The following is a 9,289-nucleotide window of genomic DNA, read 5'->3' as shown; positions in this document are numbered from 1 at the left end:
ATATTTTGATATATGTTTATTATGATCTTCAGTAATTAATTTTGATCTTACATTTTGCTATTAGATTTTCTATAAGCTTTTTATATTATTTTGGCATATATTCTTATATATTTTAATACTCTATTTTTAAAATTCTATTTCAAGATTTTTAACATTATATTTCAAGACTATATTTTTATATTATATTTAGTATTATATTCTGATACTGTATTTTGGGATTATATTTTATAGTATATTATAACACTTTTTATTGATCTATTTTAATATATTTGGAGATTATATTTTTATATAATTTAACACTATATTTTGTCATTTTATTTTGTTGTTTCAATATATTCCATTAAAAGAAATAATAAATAATAAATATATATAATTATTTAAATAGAATTATTACATTTATTATAAAAGAATATTCTATGACTATTTATTATTATGATATAATATTTATTTATGCAATAAATATTATATACTGTAATGATTATAATTTAATATTGAATAATATTTGCAGTTTATTTATAGTGTAATAATGCATAATGTAATAAAAATTATATTTATATATTTATTTAAAGAGAATGCCATGAAACATATTTTCTTATATTTATTATTATTATTATTATTCATTATATTCTTATTATTATGCATATTATATAACCATTTATGTTTATATTTCAAGATATTTTGATATTAAAATATCAAAATATTTTGATATATATGTTGATATTTAATTGGGATTTAATCCCTATTTCCTGTGTTTTCCTCCAACATCCCAAATCATGGGTAAATCCCGTGGGAATAGGTCAGTAATGCTGCGCGTTCCTTCCCGTCCGCAAAAACAATTAATTAATTCCTGCTGAACAGATTGATCCCGGTTCAATTAATTAATCCCGGGTAAGTAAAGGGGTTTTTTCCAATGGGGAATTCCGTACCTGAGCGGGAAGGAGCCGGCTGCTCCCCAGGGATGGGGTTGGGATCGACCTTTGTCCCTGGATTTATGGTTGCTGGAAACCGAGACTGGCGTTTTCTGGAGGGGGTTGGAGCTTGGGAAAACATCTGGAAAATCCCGTCCCGCTTCCCGGTCACCGCCTGGAGCTGGGAGAGGTCGAGATGTTCCTCCTCATCCTCCCATGGGAAACCATTCCCTGCTCCACCAGGGTTTAGTGGGAAAAAAGGTTTCACGGACCGAAAATTCCAGGAAAAAAGGGAAATCTCAGAGGTGGGATAAAGCCATGCTCGGTTCGGGATTTCTTTTTCCCTGGGAATGGTGTTGGGTGTTTTTTGGGACAGGGTTATCCTGGTTTTCTTCCTTTTTGTCATGGAAATTCCAAGCTTAGTTTGGGATTATTCCTTTTTATTGGGGCGGGGGGGGGGGGGACGATGTTTTTTAGAGGGCAAGGGGAAATTTTTTCCTGGTGTTTTTCCTTCTTCTTTTGTCATGGAAAATTTATTGATAGGAATTTATTGAATAGTTAAATCACTATATCAATTTTAAGAAGTAATAAAATATAATGCAATACAATGCAATGGAAAAAAAAAAGTTCCATGATTTAACTGGAAAAAAAAGTGGGGGGGAGAAGGGGGAGGAAAAAGGAGGAAAAAAAGGGATGAAAAAGGAGGAAAAAAGGGGGGAAAAGTGGGGAAAATTTTCCACACCTGGAAGAAATTCCTCCCTGTGAGGATGGTGAGGCCACAGCACAGTTTTCCTGGAAAAGTTTTTGAAACATGTTTGGAATATGTTTGGAACATTTTTGAGGAAAAATCCCACAATAATCAGAAAACAGCTCTGTTTCAATCTTCCACCCAGAGCCATAACTCAGCACTCCATGAATCCCATGGATTTATAGGCTGCTCCCTGCCATGGAGAGGGAGAAAAATCTTCAGGAGAAACCAGCCCTGATCTTCCTTGGACTGGGAGAGTCTGTGGAATTCCAGGAGATCCACCTAGGAGGTGATAAAACCACCACATTTATCCAAGGAATCCCAGTCCCAGATTCCCTGGAAAACTCGTTGGTTTTGGGTCAGGCCATGTTTGATCCCACCTGGAATCACCACAAATCCCAGAAATTTGTTCATTAATCCTGAAGGGTGGGAATTTCATAAATCCAATTATTTTCCAGCTCTCTACCCAACCTGACTCCCTCCCTCTCCCTAATCCAGAAACAGAACTGGTACAGAATAACCAAACCTGGAAATTGTTGGAACTTTGAAGATCTAATCCCACAATTTTTCCATATCCATGGATTCCCACCTGGTCTCTGTGCTATGCATTCCCAATTTTAACTCCGAGTCAGCCTGGTGGTGTGATCCACCCCCAGTTTGGGACTCTCCACCTCCCATTCCCGAGCTTTTCTGAACTGTGGGAAAAGCAGGCTGGAAAAGGAGCTGCTCTGCGCAGGTGCTGAGCATCTGAAACCTTTTCCTGCTGCCCTTTGGATCAAGGTGTGCCACAAACTGAACCTTTGGAATTTCCAGATCCAGGCTGTTAAGATACGCTGGAATGTTGCACCTGAGGGGAAAAAAAAAAAAGTCTTTTGTGGTCAAAGTCCCTTTTCAAAACTTTTTCAAAAGTCCCTTTTAAAAGTTTTAAAGTCTCTTTTCAAAGCTTTTTTAGGATTTAGTGCAGGGGTTCCTGGAGTCTGTTCCCTCGCAGATGTGGAAAAGATCCATGTCCAGGGAATAGAAAAAATTCCTCAGTGCCCTAACCCACATGGAATTCCACATGGATATTCCAGATCTGGCTGCTCAGGTAAGTCTGGCTGGCGTAGAAATGTCCACGGTGAGGATTTTTGGGAGAATACTGAGCTGGGGGGTTTTTATTGCTATTCCCCAGGGAATTATTCCAGGTTGAAATTTTTTTTGCCTCAATGGAAATTCCTGTTATTTGTGGGTGGTTCCAAGTGATGTTGTTAATGATCATTTAATGTTTATTTCTTTAAGTTAACATTAAATGATCTGCCTTAATTGAATGAATTAAACAATCTGCTTATGCATAAATCTGATTTATAATTGGGATTTTGGTCCTTTATAAGGGGAATTAGTCATGGAACTGTTGGTTGTAATTTCCTTGGAATTTATTTTGTTGTTCCCTGCTTGAATTAGTTTTCAGTTTAGTTTGGAGAGATTTTACCTTTATTTGAAGGAGCATAAACCAAAAATTAATCAAAAACAAGATGGAAATGGCTCTGGAGCTTTTAATCCTTCTTATTCTTCCTTTGTTCATCCGAATTCTCAGAAAAGGGAATTTACCCTCAGGTTAATAATTGAACAGAAACATCAGTGCTCGAAAACCGGTCTGGAATCCTGGAAATTGTTATTAAATATTATAATTAATATTAATTAGATATTAATTGGATAATAGGAAAAAGTTTTTTACAGAAAGCGTGATAAAGTATTAGAATGGTTTGCCCGGGGAGGTGGTGGAGTCACCATCTCTGGATGTGTTTTAAAAAAAGACTGGATGTGGCACTTGGTGCTGTGGTCTAGTTGAGGTGTTAGGGTTGTAATTCTTGCTTTTCCTCACAAAATCAGCGGCCTCTCCGGGGATTTTGCCCAGATTTTTGGGTTATTGATGTCTGCCACCATTTAAAAGTAAACCGGTGGAAGAAATGAATCCCACTCGATGATCTTGAAGGTCTCTTCCAACCTGGTGATTCTGTGATTCTCTGATCCCAATCCCAGCTTTCGTTTTCAGCTCTTTCCTGCCCCGTGTTTGGCCTTTGGAAGATCCCATGCTCTGCTTTCCTTGGGAACACAGAACTGGACATGGATTGGCCTCCGCAGGGGTGGGAGAAGGATTGGGAAAAGCTCCTGCAGGACAACTGAGGCTGCAGGCTGGGGGAGAGGGGTGGGAAGTCTAAGGAATGTCCCTTCCAACATGGGATATTCCATGGTTTTATCACCCGGGTCCCATTGACCAATCCTGTGCCGGGGGAACCTCAGGGAATCAAAGCGGGATGTCCAAGGAGCTCTGTCCTTCCCAAGGAAAAGGACTTGGACAGGAGGCATGAAGAGGGGCTGGGAAGCTGGGAAAGGCCCTGGAGAACCTTCTGGCTCCTCACAATTCCTTGGCAGGAGGGTGCAGCCAGGGGCAGGAAAGGATTGGATCAGATCCCAGGGAACAAGGCTTGGGATGAGAGGAAGGGGCCTCAGGCTCTGCCAGGGAGGGTCAGGTTGGACATCAGGAGGAATTTCTTCCTGGAAAGGACTGGAAGGGGCTGCCCAGGGAATGGTGGAGTTGTCATCCCTGGAGGCGTCCAGGGAAGGAGTGGACACGGCACTCGGAGCACTGGGCTGGTGACAAGGTGGGCGTTGGCCACGGGTTGGACTCAGTGGCCTTGGAGGCCTTTTCCAGCCTCAGTGGTCCTGACTGGATGGGCCTGGAATGACCATTTGAAAGCCAACTCGTGTTCCTTAGGAATTGTGCCTCAGTTTGTCTCCTGCCTGAGGGTATCCACATCCCACTGGGCTTGGATTTAGCACGGGAATCACAGCTCAGTTCCTTGGATTTCCTTAAAAACAGCTGATGCTGGCATTTTCCTGATTTCCCGCAAAGGGGCTGAAACACCTCGGAGGATTTTCCCATAAATGGAGAGAACTCTGTGGCTCTGGTTTGATTCCCTCTTCCCGTTGTGTGCTTGGCAGGAGCCTGGTGAGATTTTCCCTAGATATTTGGGTTATTGATGCCTTCCCCAGCTGCAGAACGTTGGGATCCAGATTCCGGCCGGCAGTGACTCTTTCCCATCTTTGTTTTCCTACAGTTGATTCTCTGGGTGACAGGTAAATCCTAATCCTGTCCCAATCTTCATTTTATTTTGGAAGGGATTTTACTTCTAGGTGAAATCTCTTTTTTTTTTCCCAGCTTGTTTTTCTGGCTTCCCCACATCCCAGTTTCCCATAGGAAGCGCCGATGGGAACTTTGATAACCACCAACCGCCAGTGCCATTAAAGTTCCCTTCCAAATCAACCCATTCCAGGATTGGATAATCCCAGGATGAGCCATTTTTCCATATCTCTCTCTCTTTCCTCGCAGGGCAATATAACAACCCTCCCACTGGAATTATCACTGGAATTATCCTACCCTGTCAGTTATGAGACAGAATTATCCCAGAGAGAATTCTCATCCAGTGGTTCTTCAGCAGAAACTCCACAAGAACCAAAATGGTCACTTACAACCAGCAAAACCCTCAAAATGCAATTTTGGACTCCCATCGGAATTTCACCAGGGAAATTTGTCCCTTTTCCTGAAGAACATCTGTCCCTTGGACAAAGGCAAATCACACCTGCAGAGTCTTCTTCAAGCGCTGAGGTCGAGGTGGACCTGGATGTGGCAGGTGGGTGCAAGGGACAGGATTCCTGCTTTTCCCCATAAAATCAGAGGTCTCTCCAGGGATTTTGCCCAGATTTTTGGGTTACTGATGTCTGCCACCATTTAAAAGTAAACCGGTGGGAGAAATGAATCCCACTCCGCTGCCTCAAGAGAGATTGCAGGTTGGAGTTACAATTTACTGAAGAAGATTACTGTCAAAAACGGGTTAGAAACTGTTGTAAAACAGTTGATAATTGTTAAGCATGTACTGTTGGTTTGGTTATTATAGTGTAAATGGGATTAAAAGGTGAGTTATAAGAAATATGGTGCTCAACTTACTGTATTACACCTAAAGTAATGTGCATCCCACCAAGCGAAAACGAGCCAGCCTGGACAGAACTGTAAGGGCCAATCAGCGCCTTAACCTTCGTGCAAATGAAGGATCCCAACAGAAACCAAGCCAAAGGAACAAAAAACAGTATAAAAAGGGGGCATCCGCGTCGGTGGGACTGTGCCGCTCCACCTGGACCATCGGGAACATCGCTGCTCAAGAAAGGAAGATCCAGCACCAGCTCTGCAGCATCCTTGCTCAGGAACGCTCCTGCTCTACCCACGGGCCCCCTCTGCTTTAGGCCTTATCATAAATGCTGAAATCACTTTAGAACCGGGAGTGTGTTCCCGTTTTTAACAGTGTGTCAGTTAGACACCAAAAGGGAAAACCTGCATCAGCAGCAGCTGAAAACAAAGCTAGAATCTAAGCTGACACATTTCAGATTTTAATTTCTGGGCTTTAAAAGTCATTTGGCTCAACCCAGAACTCTATAAAGCAGTTTGGTCTCCTATTGAAAAAATAAATATTGTCATTAGAACACATTTTTCCAGTGATGCAGCTGCTGTTAGACAACAAGGTCGAAACATATAGGCAGGCAGATTCCTTGCTCCTCTCTCATCTCAATAAATTTGCCACCATTAGGATAAATCATGAGAACACAAAATTATCTTCAAATTACATACGTAAAAAGATTTTTTTATTTTTTCTTCCCAAGTTAATTTGTGAGGTTTTCATAAAAGACTGGAATTATTGTCTTTTCTATTCCAGATGGACAATGTTTTATTAGACTAATTCAAGACAAGGCTTCACTTTCAACTCGTAACACGTGGGAATGTCACATGAGAACCAAGAAGCAGATTCTGGCCAGAGCACTGGTTTGAACCTGCTTCGGGCTGGAGTCACCTGACCGAGTTCTTTTGGCGTGTATTTTGAGTGTCTTGCATTTAAACCATGCAAGAGCAAGTCAAAGGCAGGAATCATAGAAATAGCCACTAAATACATAAAGGTTAACAGATTTATTTATAAAAACTGTGCTTTTCTAAGCGGAAAATCTTTTTCCTGAGCTTGAGACTGCACTGCGTGACTGACATGAGGCTTTGGTCACAGATTATGCATGAACAATCCAGAACCTCCCGACTTCGTGAATTTGTATCTTGTGTATTTTGTCCTTGCCCACACTAGCTAGAAAATTAAGGAAAACATGCACAACCATTAGGAAAACACAGTGCAATTTAGGAACCATTCAAGAAAATCGTGGTTAAATTGCCTATATGTTATATCCAGAGATGACCCAAACAATTGCTGCTGAAGAACTTACACCATTAACTTTATTACAAATTTTCAAAGGCAGGTGGAGTTGCTCTTCCTGCTCAAATAATTGAACAGGATTCTTGCTATTGGCAATTAAATTATTATTTGATTCCAGCTTAATATGCTTTCAGAGATTCATTATAGCTCTAAAACTGTAGAATACTGTGTGCTTTGTGGATGAAAAGACCAGAGAACTGTTAACAATTCTAGGGATTTATGTCTACTGTGTCCTCTTGTCCTGTCACTGTTCGTCCGTGAGGAGAGCTCGATCCCCATCTTACTACAACCTCCTGCCAAGCTGGTGTAGAGAGTGACAACGTTCCCTGTTGCCCTGATTTTTAAAAGTGTTAAGTTTTCCTTTATAGTCCTTTTGAAAGTTTTAATGTTCTTTTAACAGTTTTCTACGCCTTCTGATGTTTGCATATTTCTACTGGAGTTCTCATACACTGTTCATGTAAATAATGATTGTTTTGCACTCTTCCTTGTTGGAGGAGAGAATTGATGGGCTGTTAGTTTCACCAGTGTGGCTAGAAAGGTAGCAATTTCACCCTCCAATCCACTGTCACTTTTAGAATTCTATATATTGCAAAGTCAGAAATAAAATTGGTTCTTTTTCTCTTTTGAACTTACCAAGCTCCTGTGTACTCATTTCATGTCCAATAGCAACAGTTCCCCCTGGGCCTCCTTTGCTCAACACTGAGCCCTCCCCAGCTCCCTTCGTTCTCTCAGCCATTTCTCATCAGGCTTATTCTCTAGACCCTTAATCAACTTCCTTTCTCTTCTCTGGACCTGCTGCAGCACCTCAATGTCCTCCTGTGGATGACACCAAGCCGGACCTGCTGGAGGACAGGAAGGCTGCAGAGGGCCCCGGACAGGCTGGATCCACGGGCTGACACCACTGGCATGAGGTTAAACAGGACCAAGAGCCGGCTCGTACGCTTTGGCCACACTAATCAGCTGGGAAGCTGATGGACAAGGGCTGGACCTGAGCCCAGGTGTGCCCAGGTGGGCAAGAAGGCCAATAGCACCAGGCCTGTCTCAGCGATAGTGTAGCCATCAGGACCAGGGCAGTGATTGTCCTTCTGTGCTGGGCACTGGTGAGGCCACACCTCGAGGGCTGTGTCCCTCTCTGAGCCCCTCAATAATAATTAAAGTTTCTCTAGCTTTATTCATTATTTGCCTCCTTTCCCTGCCCGGCTGTGACTGGAACTACACCGAAGGGAAGGTGCCTGCAGCCGAGGGAAGGCTGCGGTTGGGTATCTGGTTCTGTTTGTCGTTGCTGTTGTTTGTTTGCCTAGTTGTACATACTGGTAAAGAACTGCTGCTCCTTTTTCCCATATCTTTGTCCGAAAGCCCCTTAATTTCAATATTATAATAATTTGGAGGGAAGGGGGTCCCATTCTCCATTCCAGAGAGGTCCGGCAGACACCTGTCTTTCAAACCAAGACAAGCTGACAATTAACAATTTATTAACAATTGTTTATTAACAGTTAACTGGGAGGCAGGACTCGGCAATCAGGGTAAAGGGAATGCCGAGGGGATTGTCCTTGGGGTGTCTGCCCGTGATGTCAATGTAGAGCTGCTCCTCACATGTCCCCTCCTGCTCGGCGAGGCATTCCACTGTGATCTTCTGCTGGCCCCAGGGATCGATGGAGCCGGAGCAGGGGGACACCGTGAACATGCCAACATTGAGGGGACTCTGCAGAAAAAGTTCCAGGAGAGGCTGACGGCTAATAGCTGTGCCTCGAGCACCCCACAAAGAGTATGTCCTGCCTTGGCCTCCAGCTGGGCCCAAGCACCCAGTCCCAGGGCAGGGAAGGATGACTGCACGGCCCAAAGGCAGCCCCAGGCTGAGAGCAACAAGCCAAGAGGAGCTGCAAGCCTGTCCCAAGTGGCAGAGAGAAAGGAGTTTGAGTGTGAAGATTGAAGGTGGTAGCTGTGATCCTTCAACCTCCAGAGGTAACACAGGAGAGCAGAAATAGCTGTGAGAAATGATGGGAGGGAACTGGGAAGAAGAAAAAGCAATGTTGTCTGAGCTCTGTGGACTGGGAGTTCAGTGCTGGCTTGCAGCTACCAAACACAGGACCTGCTCCCCTCTGTTGACCCCACAACTCCAGGTCAGAGGCAGAGTACAGGACTGCCAGGGGGACCGAGCAGATACTGGACTCCATCCTGCAGACCATGTCCCACCCTATGGCGACGAGCCCCCAGCCCGGGCACAGCGGCATCTTCTCACATCCCCTGCAGCAGCACTGCTGGGGAGCAGGAGCCACCCACCTGTGTTGTGCAGCTCGATTTCCTTCTCGCCGAGCGCTTTGCAGATTCCTCTTGCTTTGAACTGAGGG

At 43.3% G+C, this 9,289-nt stretch overlaps 1 pseudogene; it reads right to left on the bottom strand.

The window, feature by feature from the left end:
- Window positions 1–9,289, bottom strand: part of LOC137466938 (zinc finger protein 850-like) — a 466,234-nt pseudogene that overhangs the window by 30,844 nt on the left and 426,101 nt on the right.

The sequence above is a fragment of the Anomalospiza imberbis genome, unplaced genomic scaffold (assembly GCF_031753505.1).
Source record: "Anomalospiza imberbis isolate Cuckoo-Finch-1a 21T00152 unplaced genomic scaffold, ASM3175350v1 scaffold_48, whole genome shotgun sequence".
Taxonomy (NCBI): Eukaryota; Metazoa; Chordata; class Aves; order Passeriformes; family Viduidae; genus Anomalospiza; species Anomalospiza imberbis.
Note: the sequence above shows the minus strand (reverse complement) of the source record. Positions and strands in the feature narration are given on the sequence as shown.